At 33.8% G+C, this 23,472-nt stretch overlaps 1 protein-coding gene across 1 annotated transcript in view; it reads right to left on the bottom strand.

Annotated features, from left to right (window-relative positions):
• LOC143916109 (uncharacterized) overlaps positions 1–23,472 on the bottom strand; it is a 373,187-nt gene that overhangs the window by 196,767 nt on the left and 152,948 nt on the right. The window lies entirely within an intron of this gene.

The following is a 23,472-nucleotide window of genomic DNA, read 5'->3' as shown; positions in this document are numbered from 1 at the left end:
AAATATACTTTTATTGACGTTTCATTGAAATCATAACCAGTCACATTTTCAGAGTTGGTTTTATTCAATTAAGATTAGATTGTTAGGGTTGGTATTATTTAAGGGTTTGGTTAAGTAAGGGTTGGCCCTATTTATTTATGATTGGGTTTTTAGGGTTAAATTTATAGAGTTAAGCGTTGTAAATTCATTGTTTGATACTTTTTCACTGCTTAATATATTTTCACTACCGAAAATATATTTTCACTTGAAATATGCTTTCACTGTAAAACATATACTAACATATAGCTAGCAGTATGGCTCGGTGGTTGCTTTTATGTTTAGAACCGAGAGGCTACCGGGTTCGATCCCGTGCTAATCTTTCATGTTGCTGGTCAGATGTGTGACTCCAAGTAGATCGTTTCCTATCAGAGTTTGCCAATTTATCTGATTTCATAGTTGAAACGGTTCTTCCGTCAAATTGGCAAAAACAATCCTACCCGCTGTCACAATATCTGAATTTGATTTATATACAATATGTAAACATTTATGAATAAGTCTAAATCCTTAGAAGACTCTATGGATGGATTCGTTAATTAATTAATTGTTACTTTCGTATTCTTCGGCCACTTGAAATACAGCGATTTATATAATTATATAGGAAGGTGCATTGAGGTTTACTTGTTGGGCCTTCCTGATATTGTACATATATCTACATATGTAAAAATTAAATTAAATAAAATGTATATAGCAAGCTGAGTTGCTCAATTAAATTCAGTATCTTATCGATTTTATAGACACCCTATTCTGCTTTTACAAATACAAACTACATATTTCTACAAAATGAAAACTACAGTTTTCATTTTGTAGAAATATTTTCTATAACCTTACAAATTGTCGAAAATTTGTAAATGAACTTTCTAGCTGAAGATAATACCCAGTTTTGTCCAAGATCATTTGGTACGGATCGATTTACTTCCAATATTTTTATTTTTAAATACATATTTATATATGTGTATAGCAGGAAGACTTAAACCCCAATGCGCCTTCTTGGCCAATTACAAACATCTACATACATATGTATATACAATATTTAGAATATTTTTAACAAAACATCATAGAGAAATCTATGGATAAATTTTGACAAATTTTTGATAAACATATATTTTTGATATAACTTGAAACTTGTAAGACATTTATGGACAAATTTGCAGCATTTTTATACGAATCAGCGAAATTCGACATGCTGAAAACTCAAAAATTGCGAGAAATGGGTAAAGGTTGCCAATTTGTTGGAACCGTTTCAATGAATATCAGATAAATTGGCAAACTCTGATAGGAAACAATCGACCTGCAGTCACAAACCAGCAGAAATTAATGGGACTTGAACCAGTGACTACTATGTTCGTTGCCATTTTTTTTTTTTTTTTAACATTTAATAAGAAAGTATGGTTATAACAGGTATAATTTCTGACACGGGGTCCCCCCCCCTCTTGTTGGCCCTGGTTGAATGTACATATATTTGGAAACATGTGTATTTGAACCGTATCCTCTATCCACTTTAAACTCTGTATCCTCTGTTGAATACCGACATATTTTCCTCGTTTCGGTAATTTAGGTAATTTAGCTTTCCTCCATAAACATTCGATAATATATGTGCTGAAGAAAACCGCACAAAGCGATAAACATTTTTATATGCACCTTTTTTTGAACAGTTTTGCGATTGTAAAAAAAATATTGACATTGACTACATCCATGGTTTCCCGCTGCGTTTCTCATTATCTTGATGTGATATTTTACGACCGTATTGACAGGGAAATACCGATGAGACATTACCTATAGTTCTAAACATAACGTGTACACACGTGCACTTCGACCGTCTCGAATAGTGTCCTTCTTTACACACCCGGTCGACCCCCTGCCGTTCTTCACACGTTGAGTCTATCTCTATCCACGTTTTTGCCACGAAAATCTCAACCTCGGAAGCTTCAACAGACTATGCATACATAGACAGTCAGACATTGCCTTTTACATTGAAAGACCTTTGGCATGATGTTTGATCGATTCCCAATCTGAATGCATGTAAAATTTCTGAACTTTTCGAAAAGCGAACGCAAACACGAACAAACACACTCAAAATTAAATGACTAATAAATCAAACTACCGTTGATATTTAAGTGAATGTCATCCAATCCTAATTAATCATCATTTCAAGTTCGATCAAATTCCAAACGAACACATCCGACCCACTAAAATTAGCAATTGCGTACAAACGCAAGGCAGGCGAGATAGATAGATACAAGATACATAAATCGACATGTGAAACCAATAAATAATAACGTCAATGCAAGTGAGGAGGCTGAGCTAAATCACACACACACACACACACTCATCGATAAGCATATACGTATGTATATATGTACGTGTTTATAAATGAAATTAATTGGTTACGTCAAAAACGAATTGATGGCGATTTTCAAACTAACAAATCGGGTTAATTGAGAATCGAACGCTAAAACGGCGCGCGTTTGGGAATTCGTCTAATTAACACGTTATCACGATCGAATCTTAATTTACACGCTAGGCAGTGGCGATTACATTATATTATTATTGTATTAAGACGTAGCAGCAGCAGCAGCATCGGTAGTAGTAATAATAATGAAGCGAGACGAAATCGGAAAATGCAAAAGTCGTTTTCGATATTGCGAAAATTAATATGTACATATGTGTGTGGTTGGCCAACGAATTCCCGATACCTTCGAAGAGCGTAAACATAATGGTATTGTATTATATTATATATTATAATATAATATAATATAATACAACGGCATCAATGCGAATCGCCACATTTTTTCCAGCAATTGTGAAACGGTCGATAGTTGTCCCACATTGTCCTTTCATAACAGTGTAAATTCGCGCGCGTTTAGCTTTCGTTACCCAACAAACACGTCGAGAACAAGCAGCGTCTTTATTTAAATCCCCCCCCCGAAACGTATAAATGTCGCTCTCCGATGATTTTTATGTGTTTTTTATTTGATTTTATAATTGTATTAACATATTACCCAAAATGTTTACGAACGGGTCGTATAACAAATGTATATTTAAATGTTCTCTGTCTTGTCGTGTGTCTCTCCTTGCGAATTCTCCACCTATACATCCATCCACTTACATATATTTGTATAGATTCATATACATACATTTTATGTTTAAACGAGTTGATAAAGCCAAGCGTTTTACGTACCCATGGCGTAACTGGCGCCCCCGCAAACTCATTAAAAAAATTCTATAGCGTTAAGAAAGTAAAACTCCTTCGTCGGATTTAGGCAAATGCGAATTTTCTCACACGCATATGTGAGATGTACATGAATATATGCACATATGTATATTTAAATAAATTCGCATAAAACTATATTAGACATACATGAAATCACCAAAATAGGTCGAGCAGTTTACGTGAGCACAATACTTGTAAAGTGTAAAATCCAAGTTCAAAACATGCGTAGTTAAGTTGAAAACATGCGTAGTTCAGTGGAAAACACTGTTTTTCTTCAACAATTACGACAAAGGTAATCATCCCTTAAATTATAATTAAATTTAACATAAAAATACAACATTTTAAAATGCAGAACGAGCAGATTTTCCATATATTTTGCAATACATAAGTATAAGCAGCGACGTGGACTAGTGGTTAGCATATTATGCTTTCGAGCAGAGTGGTCACGGGCTCGAGTCCCGCTGCTGGCCAGACCTCGGTTTGTGACACCAGGTCGATCGTTTTTTATTGATCATGAGTTTGCCAAATTTTCATTGAAACGGTTTCTGTAAAATTGGCATCTCCTTTCATATCTCTCTTGCTAATCTCAAGTTATTCGAGATGTTCGTCAATTTGATTATAAAATGCTGCGAAAATTTCTCCATAGATGTCACTGTGGATGTTTGTATGAATTAGCATTGTATAAAATGCTTATGTACATATATTGGTTTATTGTATTGTAACTGTATAAGTGCTTTCGTCGCATTGGAGCGATCTGTAAAGGCGAGTGTCCATATTCTATGAAATAAAATAAGAAAATAAAAAACAATTCCGGAAAACTTGACAACTGACATGTTAGTTTAAAATAATTAAATAAACATCCACACACATATTTTATCACATTATATGAATCTTGGTACGGTTCCAGTTCAAAAAACACCAAAAAAAAGTCCCTTAAAAAAGAAATCTTACAAAGAATTTGATTTAATCATCAACCATACATAATACATAAGTGGATATATTTTTTTAATAATTTTAAAACCGCAACCCAACCAAATCATTATACTTTTATACATATGTATGTACGTATATGAGATTATAATCAAGCAATTTGCATGAAATTTCATGCATTTTATATAAGCGATACCTCAAAACGCAAGACATCATAATTATCAAATCCCAAACTCATTTCGATCTCAACGGGCACACTTCGCAAAAATAAATTAAAATTTCCATAATAGAATACGACACACCGCAAACACGTACGTTTGTAAATACATAAAATTCAAACACAAATACCGTAACATCGAATATTGAAATACGACATAACGATAATGATAATTTGTACACATAACATAACATAATATAATAATAGAGAGAGAGAGAAAGAACGTCTCTCGAATTTATTTGGCGACATTTTTGGCGAGAGACCACCGTGGCGTGCGTAATTTGCGATGGCAAAACGCGTAATTTACCGTATTTGCTTTTTGTATTGAACAATGTGAATTGGACGGAGGCTGCGTATATCAAATTACGCGAGATGAGCGTTTTCAAACGAGCGTCACGTAAATAATACTAAATGTCATATAAAAGCATACTTCTCAGCGGGACACCACCAAATCGGCGTCCCGCGGCGTCCATACTTCGCAATTGTGCATAATATTCACAAAAATGCTATACACTTACACGTGTATATAAATATGTATGTACATATGTTGCATATACATGTGTACATATGTACGTGGTTGTGTTTGTGGCTATATATTATGCACTAAGTATATGTATGGTGTTGCCAACACTATTTAGACACTTTTGTAAAATTTTCGTCGCGAAGGACACAATAGAATAGCAGAGAACAAAAGAGAATTAAATATGTACATATTTATTTATACCTATGTATATTATACGAGCAAAGATAGAAAAGAGAACCGTTTTACGAAAAAGATTTACAAGAAGTAAATTTGTACGGGTTATTCAAACGTAATTTGCGAATTAGTAATTCCAGGTAGTGATTTCAAATACTTATCCTAAAATAATTTTACCTAAACGTTTAAAGTGCCTAATTTCTTTCATAATAAAAGCAAATAATAACATATGATTTGACGATATGGGTGTGAAACTTAGGCATTATATTGCAAAATTTTACGTATGGGACGCTGTATGCTTGGCATACATAGATAGGAGATAACCAGTAACATAACATAAGTGGTTATAGCGTGTAATGCTTTCGGCTGAAGAGTCATGGGTTTATTCCCTGGTCCGGTGTTGCTGGCTAGACCTTGGATATATGCATATGCCTGCAGTTCGATCTTTTCCTATCATCTGAATCTGAAACGGTTCCATCAAATTGGCAACCTAACCTGTCTATCGCAAATTTATCGTTTTTAATTTGTTGATTATCAAAAAAATATGCTACCCACTGTGTATTTGTTCATAGATGTCTCTATAATATTGTAACGTGGGAACATGAGAAAGAGTATCCACTGTCTAAGTGGATTAGTGGGTGAACAATAGAGACCTCGGTTTAGGCAAATGGGACTCAGTAAGTGCCGGAACAAAGGATACGCTGAAGTTCTCACAGACCTGGGCGAGTTCGTGCGGAAACAATAGATTCTCCAGGGTAGACCTTTACGTGCCTAGACAATAGACACACTAAATATTCAGGGGAGCTATGCTGTGCAACTTGTCCTTTGTAAGCAGGTGCACACAGTAGATCAGATTATTCTGGAGTGAGGGGGGATTCCGTGTGGACCTGTGGGATCATTGTATAAATGCTGTGAATCGACTTTGGCCTTTCATTTGGATCCTGAACCCACCACCACGCAGTATTTTATCCGAGACCTGAATAATAGTCGAAGGAAGGATTATTCAGAGGCCGATCACTTATTTTATTACTTTAAGTGGTATTAAACATTTAATAAACACAATTAGCCAGCAGTTTACATAGTTCATTGGTCGCGTCAATGCTAACCACCGAGAGGTTCCCGAGTTCCAAGCCCTGGGTTGACCTCAATTGAAAATAATTTATTCAGAGAATTTCTGTAGTACTACTGGTCGGACTTCGATACTACCAATAAATCCGTGATTATATTATGAAATTATTTCTTTAAATGCTGTTTTATCTGAGACTCCCTGAATAATGGTGGGAGGAAGGATTCTTTAGAGGCGGCCGATCACTTATTTTATTACTTTAAGTGGTATTAAATTATTACCCCTACGCAACAAACAATATTGTATAATGATAATTGTATTTGTAATGTTTGTAATTTGCGAGGAAGGCGCATTGGGTTTACCTGTCATATATTTTGCGCATTTCATTCCTGTATGTATTACATATACGTAAATATAAAAAATGGAAACAGAGTACATGGGTGAAAAGTATTACAAGGGAAATTGATATAGTCAAGAGAGTGAAAAGATGAAAATGGTAATAGGCGAGTGCTAGAATCTTACCCGAGACAAATTAAAAGGGTTAAAGGAAGGCCATAGCGAAGATGGGTGGATGTAATCAGAAAAATGTGTGGTGTGACATGGATGGGAGTTGCGCCAAATAGAGACAAATGGAATCGTGTTGGAGAGGCTTTCATCCAGCAGTGGATGGTGAATGGCTATACTATAACCACTTGGAGACACTGTTTCAAATTTTTCACACATTCACCTTACTTTACCTTTTTAAACACCACGCGACAGTAAAATCTACATACACACACATTAAGGGAGTAGTGTTGCACAATTATGTTTAATCAATCAAATATACAATTGTATGAATATATTACAAATATACATATGTACATATTAGAACAAAATGTGACACTAAAAAAAATATGCTTCATATATAAAAAAGCTACCCTTACGTATCCCAAAATCAATTCAACTACATATCAAATGACACAATAAAAAAATAGCACCTTGATCCACTACTAAATCCTCCAATTCATTTAATTCGACGTTCAATTTCTCGCGCATCCTTGTCATCGTTAAATACGAATCCGTTTTTTTTTACGACATTAATCATTCACGTCATCGCACATGTCATTCGTAAGGTTTTTCTTTCATTATTAGAAAATCGTGATTGCAATTCATTGTTTACTTACATTCATATGTACATATGTAGGTACATACATCACCTTACGTGTCAATATTATCGTGATCTCGCGGCAACTTCCGTGCGCCAAATTAGCAATTCGTAATGTCACCGACCAATATCATTCATCACTTTTTTTTCCCTCAAATCAAAAAATAAATTAAAAAATCATCGACATATCTCGCCGCTGGTTGAGCGTCACTGGCATAGGAAACACAGTAAGATGAGACCGACATTATCACATAATCACATGGAGCCAGATGATCGTTTGATAAACGACGATAATTGATTAAAATAGAAATTTGTGTGAAGCGCTAATAGGCGCTGGCGCATTTACATATGAATGCTACCATTTTCTCCTCATTTCATCAAAGTTACATATGTATGTATGTATGTGTAATATGTATGTGGATACAGTGTCGCCTGAAAGTAACATAACTGACCGCAACAAACATAATATGTATAATAATAAAATAAAACAAACAGATCCTATAAAATATCACCTTATTTAAATAATTCATTAATTTTCGTTCAATGTTAGCATTTGTAACCTTTCAATTATTCAAGTTTTTCATGTATCAATAAATAATACTTGGACATGGACTTGGAATAAAAAAAACACACACTCCCAATTAATATATAGTCCGCCTTGAACGGTGCGATATTTTTATTATATTTACATTTAAATTAATTTTTACGAAGACGTCAATATATTGGAATTTTAAGTGCTCTTCCTTTTTGCTGGATGAAATGTCATATTTTTCCGTTCATTTTCATTAACATTACATAAATACATGCATGCGTACAGTTTTAAGTCAAAAGCTCTAGGATTGGATTATAAACAAAAAAAATGCATAATATAATGTTTTTTAATATAGCATTCCTAAATGTGGAGTATTTTCATAAAGGTGGAGTGGAGAGTTTCCCAATTGATTTGATTTCATTGTTTTAACAGCTACTCCTCAAATTGGCAAAACCATCCTATCCACTATGTCACCACTATTTGAATATGATTTCAAATTTATATATGTACAAGTTTAATAACATAGGTGTCTCTCGAGAGCAACCCGTAATGGTAAAATATAAATTAAAAATAATATGATTCATGAAATTGTACCATTCAAATATTTTAAAGATAAAGATAAATTATATCTCATCAAAAAATAGCTGAATAAAATTAAGACACGAATTAAAGAATGAATTTAATATCAAATACTATTTTATTTAAAAATTAACGACAATTAAATATATTTAAAAAGAAAAACATTGAACTTTTTGATCAAAACTACATAGTACATACTCGTACATTATAAATGTCAAAAAATCAATTTAAAATCCCAGTAAAAATATCAATTAATTTTAATAGGAAAATCTAAAATATTGTAAATAATAATACATATACATACATACATACATATGTATCTTACAATAAAAATATAAAATATAACGCAAATAGCCTTTATGAACTTCATCATCATTAACAGCCATTCGCCATCCACTGCTGGACGAAAGTCTCTCAAACATGCTTCAATTCATCTGTATTTTGGGCTACTGTTATCCATCTCATCCAACGTATTTTTCTAATTTCATCTACGCATCTATCCTGTAGCCTTCCTTGCAACTTTTTACATTCTTTCGTGCACCATTCGAGCACTTCTCTCGTCCATTCTTCTAACTACATGACCAACCCTTGCCATTTCAACCTCTTGACTATCTCCATTGTATGTACATAACAACCAGCAGCGTGGACTAGTGGTTAGCATATTATGCTTTCGAGCAGAGTGGGTCACGGGTTCGAGTCCCACTAGAGTCCCGCTGCTGGCCAGACCTTGGTTTGTGACTCCAGGTCAATCGTTTCTTATCAGAGATTGCTAATTTTTCTGATTTTCATTGAAACGGTTCCAACAAATTGGCAACCTTTACCCATTTCTCGCAATTTTCGAGTTTTCAGCATCTTGAATTTCGCTGATTTGTATAAATATACTCGTCATTACAGATCATTCCAATTCGACGAGTATATTACAGATCAAGAAACACACCAGCTTATGTACGAATATAAATTATTAGATAATTCGAAATTATACATGACATCTATGGTCAAACATAGCAAAGTGCATTGCAAACATCGTATACATTACGATCAACAAACATTTATATGTACAGCAATACGAATTTTTACAACAATCATCCACAGAGAAATCTATGGAGAGAAACCCGGCGAACTTTGAGATATAACACAATAACTCAAGATTTTTCGAGAGAAATGGGGAGGAAAAGCCAATTTTGCAGGAACCGCTTTAATGAAAATCAGATAAATTTGCAAAATCTAATAAAAAACGACCGACCTGGACACAAACCAAGGTCTGGCCAGCAGCAACCAGTGTGACTCGAATTCATAACCACACTGACCATAGCAAAATATGCTACCCACGAACTAGTCCATTCTGCTGGTTTATAATAAGTAACTAATATCAAATTTTACAAATTGCTTTCACATTGTTATAGGTGCATAAAAAAATCAGGAAGTTGAACTGGTTAAAATGTTCGGTGCTACTTTAGTATGCGGTCTACCTTAGCATGCGATCTACCTTTGAAAATGCAGTCGACTATTTTTTTTTATTTGTATCGTAGCAACGAAATGTTTATTACATTTTTTTTCCTGCCGCTCCATAATGTTGTCGAAGCATTTCTATCAAAATATCGTCATATCTCTTAACAACGTCTTAAATCAATAGGGCCAACCTTAACTTAACCTAACCTATCCTGACCCTTAAATAAATAAGTGTTGGCTGCTAAGATATGTTTTTTTTTTGTGAAAATATTGATGAAATATAACTTAAAAAAGAAGATATCTTAGCAGCCAACACCTATTTATTTAAGGATCAGGATAGGTTAGGTTAAGTTAAGGTTGGCCCTATTCATTTAAGATTAGGTTGTTAGGGCCGGTATTATTATTCAATCTCAGTGTCACACGCAAGAACCGAGACAGTGAGACCGCATATTAATGTAAAAACGTGAAGGTAGACCGCATACTAAAGTAGCACCAAATGTTATATATAACATTGCAAAAAAAAAAAACGAATGATACCCTAAAAAAGCCTTTTGAAATAAATTAAAACTTTTCTTATTAATCATCACATTTTTTTTGCCACTCGTTAAAGCAATATCATATTACACACGCGCGCACGAAATCAAGTCATGTCATCTCAATCATTCAGACATTTCAGACACGCAAAATTCTAATATTTCTACACGTCTATTAATTGACTTTTTTGTGCGATTAACCTGTCATGTGAGATCTAACAACAACAACAACAACAAAAAATAAAAATATATTAACACGACATGTACAAACTAACTAGTCTGCTGCAGTGATTATATATATTTTTTTCGTCACACTTTTCTTGTGCACTAAACGTCGATGATTTCCGGATGAAAGTGCATTCGTACAAGTAGACAAGAGCCGAAATAAAAAAAAATATTGTATGTTTTCATAACAATGTTCGTTGTTGAGCATCGATTTATATTATATAATGCGACGAATCAATACGGCTTTGATTCTGAACAATGGAAAAAAATCACTCTCTCTTTCTCCATTATTATGTTTTAATTATTATTAATGCGGGCTAGACTTTGGGTCGTTCTGTATCTACATACTTATCTCGATACTGACTCGCGGCGATTTGACGTTTCAATCGGCGAACGAAGAAAACGAACCGGTGAAATTATTACTTTGGCAAAACCCGACATTGTGTTGCGTCAAGACTATAACCGGACGATGAGAGACCGAAAAACCGGGGAACTGAAAGACCGGAATGACCAGCGTCCGCTGATGAAACGCCATCATTATCTAATAGCACTTGCGACAGCTACCGAAGAATTTCAAATTCTTCGAACAAACTGACTGTGGACGTCATGCAACATTATACAATTATTACCTGATGCTGGTGTACATATGCGAAGATTCCTCTGGATGCAGTGGAAACTGCTCCATGTTGATCGTCTCGATCTGCAGTGTTTCGAATTTTCCCGAATGTGTCACATTACAAAATGGCGACTCGTTTTTTTTTTCACTGAGCACTCTTCTATTGTTTTATAATTTAATTTTGAATTTTTTTATTTCACTTTTGATATTGTATCTACATATATAGCATCTAATATGCTTAAAATTTATTTTTATTTTAAGTTCTTACATTTATGTATATTTACAATATGAATAGCTAGAGGTAGGATCGGAAGCGTGCTTTTTCCAGGAAACAGGGCGTTTTGGGTCTATTTTCCAGGAAACAGAGCAAATTATAAAGCTAGAGTGCAAAAAAAAGGTTCATCTTAAAAATGAACAATGAACGGCGCAAAGTTGGTCCGCTCTTTATTAATGGCTATGTACTAGTCTATTTTAATAGCTACTGATTCAGTGATCTCTATTTATTGTATACATCTAATATATAATTTCGAAAAAGACTTTATAAGTATGTAATATTGGTTGGTAACACCGAAAACAAATCAAAGTTTCTATGACGACGATTCGATATATATTTTTTTCGATTCAAACAAATTTAATATACAAGCTGTTTATATTACAAATACTGAGCGAAGCCGGGTAAAACAACTAGTCTAATATATAATTTCGAAAAAGACTTGGCATGTAAGTTATGTATGTATGTTTTAGTTGGGAACTGTTGGGAACGTTTATATGACTATTTTGTAGGCCATTGTGGCGCATTAGGTTCTTCCTGTAATGCCACAATGGTCCAAAACTATTAATAAATAAATAAATAATGACGACGATTGGATTTTTTTTGCGATTCAAATAAATTTAATAAAAAAGCAAATTAATATTTACTATAAGTGTATAGTATAAAAGAAAAAAGAAGCTCAATAACCTATTTACAATTCTTACATAATACATTGTATATGTATTTTAATTTTAATTTTATCTTTAATTTTTACCAGGAAGCCTAACAGATAACGCCAGTGCACCTTCCTGGCCAGAAACATTGTGCATTTGATACAAATATTATTAGTATTATACAAAGTACATAAATACTTATCAATTAATATCCACAGAGACATCTATGGCTAAATTTGTAAATTTGGAGCATTTTAAACAATTCAAGATTGCCGAAAACTTACGATTTTGCAATGAAATTGGCAAGGTTGCCAATTTTGTGGAACCGTTTCAATGAAAATCAGATAAATTGACAAACACTGATAGGAAACGATTGACTTGGAGTCGCAAATCCAGAGCCAGAGACCAGTGGGGTTTGAACCCGTGACCACACTGTTGAAAGCATTATATGCTAACCAATAGTCTATACTGCCGGTTTATATATATATATATATATATATATATATATATATATATATATATATATATATATATATATATATATATATATATATATATATATACATATACATACATAAGTTATGTTATTTTATGTATGTTACAGTTGAAGTGTATCTTCCAGTTCTAATATATTTTGACTAGTTGAAATATATTCCAACTAATCTGGTACCACCTACCGTTATAGTTGAAGTGTATTTTCAGTTGTATATATTCCAACTGGCGTTTTAGGTTATTCATATTCGAATTTGGTAACATATACATACTACATACATACATATATTTTTACTTATTATTTTTAACCAAAAACTTTTAAGTCGGCGAAGCAAATTTTGTTTAGGTAATTTGTGTCTATACTTTGTACATACTTATATCCTATTGTAAATAGCAAAACTGATTGTATTAGTACGGTCAATATTTTAAACAACAGAGTGTATTAGTACGGTTAATATTTTAGTAGTGAATCTACAATTATAATCTAAAAAAATCTGAAAGGTTGCATTTGTATGCAATTTTCATTTATATTTTTATTTTTGGAAAACTTAATTATACAATTAGATTCGTCGATTTCGTTTCAAATATTTAAATGAGCCGCTCATGACAATTCCTTTGTTTCGTTTTTTATACTGTTTATTTTTAAAATGTGTTTATTTATCTATGAATTTGATTGTTGCTTCTGAGACGAATTATAAATGCAATTACACCGCTCAAGTTATTTGTCAAAATTTTTACTATCATAAAAGATGCATATGTACATATATTTAAATTTTGATTAAAAAACAATGGTTCTTTAAATAAACACCTTGTCTGAAACTTAAAAAACCCAACCTTTACTGTACTTTTAGTACATTTTTTTGACCATTTACAACATGTCTTGATTCGTGACCGACTATCAAAAAAAATCTGTAATTAAAAATAACTTTGTGTGTTTTGAAACACACAAAGTCGAAATCACATTATTATATGTACATAAACCAATGCATAATACTCGTGCATCGAAGTGCATATTCATGTTAAAATTCAATCATACTAAAATCCATTCAAATTTATTCAGTCACTATTGAATTTACACAGTTCATTAGATTTCAGTGCATACTTAGACGTACTAATAAATACTGACCGCTAGTAAACATATAATATTTTGACCATTTACAAAACAAACAACGATAATTCAGCAAATGTGAGTCGGCATAGGATTTATCCTTAATAAAACAAATTATACGATATTTGAACTTCAAATATCATTTGATTAGTGATGACTTTTCGTACAATCACTTTTAACCACGAAATGACCACATTGAACCGGAGATCACGTCATTACCTCAACCTGTCATTTCTTCCATTTGGTGACACTTGCGGTCAACCTCTTCGTAGTAAAAATGGACATCAGTAAAACCACAATTTTTGTCAAAATCAAACATCCTGCTTCGTAGCCTGTCAAAATAGGGTTTTCCGAGGTTTTTTTCCCAGATGCATTTACCTGAGTGCATTCACTCCCGTTTGGAATATGATTTTCTAGGACTTTCGATTGATTTTGAATCTTTACATAACAGACATAAACGTTCAGAGGAAATTGGCCAATTCGCGATTGACTTAACGACCGCAAATCACAAATCCGACCCACGAATTTTGGTTCTACATGCGTTCATCTTGTCGTTCGTCGCCTTTGGGTGTCCTTAAAAGGACCCGAAAGGTAATTATGTCACAAAGCGAAGAATTGTGCGTTTTATTATTGTCAACAGTCCATACGTTACCGTATACGGAACGCGGATTTAAACGTTGAAACCGAACTCTAAATACAATAAAAAAGTATGCGATTTGAGCATATACGTTCATTATTATAATGGTGTACAAAAAAAAAGTATTGCATAAAAGATCATTGGTTAATTCGCTGTGCAGTTTGTTAATATTCCTTTTACGTACGATGAATCACATCACAATATCCCACGCACAATTAAAAGCTACGTGTTTAATATATACTTGTCTTTGTTCACGATTATGATCTGACCAATATGCAAAACCTTTCGCTACTGTGTATGTTGGAAGCGAGCCCACTCTCTATTTTTACTTTATTTTTATTTAGCTTACTATTGAAGGACTTCCATTCTCGGCGAGGATAAATATTATCTCTCCAGGCGACAAAATATAGTGATTGTTCTGCAATGATGGCACTCTTGTCGGGAAGGATATTAGAAAAGGTGAAATCCTTCAATAGGATTTTGTCAAGGTTATTTAATCAATGAAAAGTACCATTCTAATATTCTATAGTGAGGTTGACAAATTATATCATTGAATCATCGCATAGAGAAGAAACAACAGTAAGGCGTATGGTCTATACATATATTATACGGGTCTACGTGACGAGACAGAATGTTAAATTACAGAAAATACAAATATCGGAAGGTAAAGATCGAAAATCGAAAGATCTTAAGTCGAAAGATCAAAAAAATCTGCACGCGCACATTAATACGGGAGGAAAAGCCTGTTCCTCTTGTTCCTGTTGTATCCTGCTAGCGCAAATTAAGTGAGTATGTACCGTTTACCATGCACCATTTTTTTTTTGATCTTTCGACTTAAGATCTTTCGATTTTCGATCTTTGCCTTCTGATATTTGCGTTTTCTGTCATTTAACATTCTGTCTCGTCACGGAGACCGATATTATACATACATAGCTGATGCTTCCAGTCCCGGGATCCCGGTGTTTTCTGGTACCGTTAATCCCGGTGCTGAAACTAGTCTGAATACGGGGATTACGATGTTGGCAGAAATTTCTTTAAAAATATTATTTTTATAAAAATAATAAGGAAAAAACATTACATTTTATACCAGGAAGGCCTTACAGGTAAACCGCAATAGCCAATTACTGGCCAATTACAAACAATACAGCATTTTTATTATACAAGTCGCTGAATTACGAGACACTGAAAACTCGCAAATTAACGAGACATCTATGAATTGTACATACATTTTATTGTACATTAATCATACTCAAATAGTGGTGACATAGTAGGTAGGAAGGTTTGTAGCCAATTTTTAATCGGGACCGCTTCAACAACGAAATCAGAGAAAAATGGCAAACTCCGATTGGTAACGATCGACCTGGAGTCACAAATATCCAGGTCTGACCAGCAGCACTACAGATATACTCGGAACAATTATTTTCAATCGAGCTCAGCTCATGGGATCAAACCCGGCGCCTCTCGGTGTTAGGCAGAAGCTTAACGACCGAGCTATCCTGCTGGCTATTATATGGAATATATTTAAAAGCATTGGCTGGAATATATTTAAAAGGTAGGTAGGTAGGAAGATTTTTAGCCAATTTTTAATCGAGAACCGTTTCAACAATTAAACCAGAGAAAATTGGCAAACTCTGATAGGAAACGATCGACCTGGAGTCACAAATATCCAGGTCTGACCAGCAGCACTACAGATATACCCAGAAAAATTCTTTTCAATCGAGGTCAGCTCATAGGATCGAACCCGGCGCCTCTTTCACTGTTGAAACGATTCCTCCGTCAAATTGGCAAAAATCATCCTATCCACTGTCACAAATATCTGAATTTGATTTATGTATAAATTGATATAATATATATAAATCAAACCCTTTGGGTCAATTGGCTTTGCTGTCTCTCTCAAGTATGTTAAATAAATATAAATTTTGCATTTTTTTGTAATTAATTGTCTAGGAAAGCGCATTTGAGTTAACCTGTTAGGCCTTTCTGGTATACGTATATATCTATATAAAATATATGTTCAAATAATATCAATTTATCAATATATCACTTATTCAGTAGTCAACATTGAAGTATAATGTAGTTCTACTTCAATGGTAGTCAAGGTAAATAAAACCCTGTAATGTTTAAACATGAAAGTTTTCATAGAACAATGCTAAAGTGAAGTACATATAAAATGATACAATATTAGCCACACACTATTAAATCGAGATTAAAAAGTGACTAATACGTTTGAGAAGATTTATGTTGAAATTTTAAAACCTCGTTTTAAAGCATGTAACACGCGCTGCTCGGTGTCCGTTTCCTGCTGATCAGATTTATGGTCTGACATTAAAGGAGGCTTCGCCGCGTCACCATATTAGCAAAAAGAAACCCAAAAAAAAAAAAGAGAAGACACACAACATGACTTTTATGTTATTCAATAGGGATATAAATTAACGTGAACGAAATTCAATTCGGAAATCGAATTATACAACAACACTGTTCCCGATGCTTTTATGGATCTGAGAAATTGGGTGTTGTTTCGCGAAAGAAGGACAAGTTATGAAACTCTGCCATTTTTAATTGCAATATTACAATTTTCTGAATAATTTAAACGTATAGATAGTACCACGTTAACTTTACCATATCTGAATAAATAATGAAATCACTTCCTTATGAACGCACTGATGGCACTTCATTGACTTTTAGCATCGTTTAATATACCCATAGACTATTAAAAACTACCATAAAATTGCTACAAGGATGACATTTGACAACAAATCTACAAGAAAACCAAAAACATGAAACATATATACATTAATGGTAGCGTGTATGTTTAGCACCAAGTGATCAGTGGGTTCGATCCGCCATACTGCTGGTTAGATTTGGGGGTATTCGTGACTCCAAATCGATCAGAGTTTGCCAATTTTATCTGATCATTGTTGAAACGGTTCCTCAAAATTGGCAAAAAATCATCTTTTCTGCTGTCACAAATCTGCTGTATTTATTGTGTGTATAATTTGTAAAAATTATGTACAAAATCTAAATCCATAGATGTCTCAATGGATTGATTCTGTAATTTATTAATTGTTCTTTAGCTTCTGGAAATACAGTGATTTATGTAATAATAAAATGCTGCATTGTTTGTAATTAATTGTCCAGGAAGGTGCATTGGGGTCTTCCTGTCAAGCCTTCCTGGTATATATCTATGTAAAAATAAAATAAAATAAAAATATACCTAATAGTTGACTATGGAAACATGAAATACAATATAGTAATAGAGTTTACTTTGTGAAATTTTTTAATTGTAGCAACATTGAAGAGTTGATCATTAATCAAGAAATGGACTATGAGGAGTTAATCATTATGGTGACATCATTGAATGAATCAAATATTTAAATTATTGATGTTGATGGGCTTTGTTTATACACAGCACAAAAAATGATATAAAAAATAAGTTCTCCCATAGGAAAAATTGAAGTATAAAGAAAGAATTGAGATTTAATATAAATTTAACTTAAGACATATGTACGTATATAAATCTTTATGCACCATGGCTCGGTTTTTGCGTTTATGATTACTGGATTACTGGGTTCGATCCCGTGCTAATGTTTTACACTGCTGGTTAGATTTGGATATTTGTGACTCCAAGTCGATCGTTTATTATCAGAGTTTCCTCAAATTTGCAAAAATCATCCTACCCACTGTCACAAATATCTGAATTTGATACAATATGTTAACATGTATGTACAAGTCTAAATCCATAGATGTTAATTAATTAATCAATTGTTAATTTTGTGTACTTCAGCCTCTCGAAATACAGTGTCTTATATAATATAAATGCTACAATGTTTGTAAATAATTGTCTAGGAATGCGCATTGGGGTCTACCTGTTAGGCCTTCATGGTATATATCTATGTAAAAATATAAATATGATAGCTAAGTAGGCCCGATTGCAGATATATTATCTATATCAGATAATTGAGTTTGTAAATCTAATATATAAAAGAAACTTTGTATGTAAGTACATATGTAAGAAAATATGTAATGTTGGTTGGAACTTCGAAAATAAAACAAAGTTTCAATTCGATTGGTTGAATATTATATTTTTTTCGATTCAAATAAATTTAATAAAAAAACAAATGAACATTTACTATTAGTTTCAGCATGTTTATGCTGTTTATATTACAAATACCGAGCGAAGCCGGGTAAAACAACTAGTTACATATAAGCACATTAGAGACTATTTTAGTCTGTCCAAATGGGCATGTGAATTTGTCTTCTTTTGCCCAAAATATGTACGTCGAGCAATTATGAACTCAATTTACCATTTGTTTGACTTACCAAACAGTCATAATGGCGGCCTCGATACAACTCATTATATATTATGATATGTATTAATTCATATGATGCATCCATGTGGGAATTTATCAGCATCAATACCGTTGCAATCCAATATTAAAATCTTTTAAAACGATTACCAAAAATCAATAAAAATATTTCATATATTAAATGCATAATATAGTATTAAAATTTTAATTTCGGATTGATTTTTTAGATTCTTAACGATGAATTAATTCAGAATTTATATATGTTTCAAAGAAAAAATATCGAATTTGTATTCAAACATTTCACTGTCTTAATAATTTTACGGGTCGTAATATTTAATTTATATTATTGCCTCTCCCAGATATACAATATACATATATAGGTGTCCAGTCAAAACCGCTCGGTCAATAAGCGCCCCGACATAACCGCGCTGCGACAAAACCACGAGAGCCAAAACCGTGACAGACATAACCGCGCGCCGACATAACCGCCCCAGCAATAACCGCTCGGCGACAAAACCGCGCCAGAATCCGCTGTCAGATGCAAGTTGCACTCGCGCATTATCTCGGTAGGGAGTAATACCTGTTTCGATCGAAACAGCCAAACAGCCAAATCGAAACAGATACTACTCCCTACCGAGATAACGCGCGAGCGCAACTTGCATCTGACAGCGGATTCTGGCGCGGTTTTGTCGCCGAGTGGTTTCTGCTGGGGCGGTTATGTCGACGCGCGGTTATGTTATGCCAGCAGTATGGCTTAACGGTAGCGTATATGTTTAGCACCAAGTGATCAATGGGTTCGATCCGCTATACTGCTGGTTAGATTTGGAGGCTTTGTGACTCCAAATCAATCGATTCTTATCAGAGTTTGCACATTTTATCTGGTCACTAGCTGAACCCGGCATGCGTTGCAATGCTACAATAACACATGCAATTCCCGTTCCCGTTGCCGTTCTCGTTTCCGTTTCCGTTCTCATTCCCGTTCCTGTTCCCGTTCCCATTTGTCGGTAAAACGCAGGCAGCGAACACGTTGTCGCGACGCGAAAACATTTGAAATTATAGCGTTGTAATGAGACTCATTCCCGTTTTTCCCGTTTCCGTTCCCGTTTTTGGGTGATTTTTTTTCACACTTATCTTCCCGGACATGCATACAACAAATCCTGAAAGTTCTATCGTAATCGGTTCAGTGGCTTAGGAGCCTATTCGAGACACACACAGACATTCATATTTATATATATAGATTGTTGAAACGGTTCCTTAAAATTGGCAAAAATCATCTTTCCTGTTTTCACAAATCTTCTATTTATTATATGTACAATTTATAAAAAAATATGTACAAAATTTAAATCCATAGATTTCTCAATAGATTAATTCTGTAATTAATTAATTAATTGTTATTTCGTGTTCTTCAGCTTCTGGAAATACAGTGATTTATGTAATAATAAAATACTGAATTGTATGTAATTAATTGTCCAGGAAGGCGCATTGGAGTCTTCCTGTCAAGTCTTCCTGGTATATATCTATGTAAAAATAAAAATATACCTAATAGTTGACTATGAAAACACGAAATACAAAATAGTAATTGGGTTTACTTTGTGAAAAATTTTAATTGTAGCAACATTGAAGAGTTGATCATTGATTACGAAATAGACTATGAGGAGTTAATCATTATGGTGACAAAATTGAATGAATCAAATATTAAAATTATTGATGTTGATGAACTTTGTTTATGCACAGCATAAATAATGATATTAAAAATAAGTTCTTCCATGGGAAAAATTGGAGTATACTTGTAAAGAAAGAATTGAGATTTAATTTAAAATTAACTCAAGACATACATATATGTATATATGTACGTAAATCTTTACGCACTATGGCTCGGTGGTTGCGTTTATTGCCATAGGAAAAATTGGAGTTTAAAGAAAGAATTGAGATGAACTGCATTATATGTAATTACATGTCTCCAGGAAGGCGCATTGGGGTCCTCCTGTCAAGCCTTCCTGGTAAATCTATGTAAAATAAAATAAAATATCTGTCGCGGTTTTGTCGCGGCTCGTAAGTGTCGGCGCGGTTATGTCGGGGCGCTTATTGACCGCGCGGAAAAGTCGGGGTACCATATACATATATGTATATAAATTATTGTGAAATGTATTGTTTTAAAATTCGAATAAATTTGAAAGAATCCTGCAAAAATATGCATACAAGAATAAATAACAATTAATATATTTGAGGTTAATCGAGTCGATGCGACAATAAAGAGAATGTCGAGATTATCAACTGAGATCACATCCGCGTGACATATCTCTAAAATTACACACAAGGTCCGTGAAAGGATCACACAAAATTCAAATTAAATACGGCAGCCTTGTCGCCGACGGCATTATTCAAATAGACGGTTGCAAACGGAATGAAAAAAACCTTCGTGAAACGTGAGGGCAGGGTGAATCAGTGGATCGCCCACACCCTAAAATGCATTGTGTCACATAGTCAAGGTTTCACAGCATCGGTAGTCATCACCGGCACCCACAATTCGACTACATTGTCATTACAATACGACATGCAACTAAAACAGACAACATTCAAACCAATACAGACCTACGAAAGGTAAAATTAAACGGTATACATTTGACTAATTATAGTCTGGTATAATGTGAAGGTCTATCAGCATCCGACAAAGGAATTGTAACGTTCATCTGAAGTCATCTGGGTGCGTTCGACCTCTGCCTGTTACAGATTGGCATTCGTCAGTTCGACGAACATCATAGAAAGGTCAGAACCTGGAGGGAGTCTTCGAGCTCTTTTGGAGCCTTGTAATTGTCAGGTGTCATATTTTATTTTACGAGATCACGGACGTACACCCTCCCACACTTAACAGTTGGATCGTCGTGATGAATGTGATTGATTAAAATGTGAATCGAATTGATGTTAACATTTCAAAAACCAGCAGAATAGTGGTTAGCATATATGTATGTATGTAGATATCCCTCCCTCGCCGAAGTGGGGTATGCAAGTGCCCCAATTTTTACGTTTTTCGTAATAACTATGTATATGGTTTTCAAAGCTATACACTATATTTGAAGGCCTCGGGGCAAGAGAGTGCCAACCCTAATTTTGGTCAAAATTGAACTGAGTATGCCATCTATGTAAATCATAAGCTATATTTTGATCCAAACACATTTCATTTTTGACCAATAGATAATTTTATAGCCCTTATGCATTTTTTTACGGAATGAATGTTTTATGAATAACTTGTGACGAAATGTTTGACGGTGCCGAAAGAAGACTTGCTTGTGATAACATCAGTATTGCTGAGGATTCTAATGATTCTGTACTTGATCCAGATTATGTTCCGATGTCTTGTAACTCTTCAGGAAGTGAAAATGAGGTATGTATGTAGCTTGACACTATATTCTCCAATATTTAAACAAAAGATTTGTGAGGTTAGGTTTGGAATATAGTGTCAACCCACAATTTTTGATATGCACCATTTTATTTTTTCATTTTATGTTTAATATATTAATGTTTTGATATTTTTTTGTTACAGGTATTATTAAGGATATATCATTAAAGCAAATAAAAATAAAAAGTATTAAAAAAAAGTACGTGTTTTGATTTATGGATATGAACAAAGTTTAAAATTGATTTATCTCAAAACTACCAAAATGAGGGTTGACACTATCTTGCCCTGAGGCTTTCATTTCTTGTATTCCTAGAATGAATTACAAAAAATTTATTTGAATAGATTTTGTATGATTTAGAAAAGGAGTACATCGTAAAAGAATACATTTATACATTTCTGCGTTCCAAAGTATGATATAAAGGCGGTAGCGATACGTCATGTTTTTCACATTGATCTCTCGCATTGATTCATCGATCAATGCGAGAGAAAGAGACAGCAATATTTTTCGTAAGCTATTGTTTTCGTCGCTTTTGGCGCGTGGCTATTGAGTAATGCAGTCGCCTGTTGGCCTTACCTATGTACGTTTGCATGTCGATGTTTGTCGTTATTTTTGAATAAAAAAATAGTCAAAAACATGCTGTATGACTAAAATGTTGATGTATAGATTGAACCCATTTGTATCGAGAAAAGCTGTATTTGATTAAAAAAGACTGGGGTCTTACTCGACCCCGGTTTGGGACACTCGTTCGATCTCGACGATCCGTCCTTCAAAGGATATCTAATACTTTGAACAGAGTGGTTCAAATCCCACTGGTTTCTGCTGGCCAGGCCTTGATTTGTGACTGCAGGTCGATCGTTTCCTATCAGAGTTTACCAATTTATCTGATTTTCAAGGATTTACTGAATTGTTTAAAAATGCTGCAAATTTACAACTTTGACCGTAGATGTCAATGTGGGTGTTAATTGATATGTATTTACTTTGTATAATACTTGTATCAAATGTTTCTGGCCAGGAAGGCGCATTGGGGTTACCTGTAAGACCTTCCTAGTATAGATTAAAAATAAATAAATAAATACATCTAAAAACACAGTCGAATATCTATTGTACATAAGTATGAAAATGGATGTTTACAAGTTTTTAACCTAGAACCACTAAATTTGGTATACGTATATAATCTAACAGTACCCTAACTTAGACCATAGATGAGTTTTGGAAATGGAAAAACCCTTTCTAAGATGTTTTGAACCCATTTTTATTAGACCGAACAACGTTAGTCATATAAAAAACAAATATTTTCAATTCAAAACCATAAAATTTGGTATATTATCTCAAGTTGATCAAACTTAGATCGCAAAATTTCCGAACAAG

Source organism: Arctopsyche grandis, chromosome 8 (genome assembly GCF_051622035.1).
Source record: "Arctopsyche grandis isolate Sample6627 chromosome 8, ASM5162203v2, whole genome shotgun sequence".
NCBI classification, from domain to species: Eukaryota; Metazoa; Arthropoda; class Insecta; order Trichoptera; family Hydropsychidae; genus Arctopsyche; species Arctopsyche grandis.
This window is presented reverse-complemented; position numbering and strand designations above follow the sequence as displayed.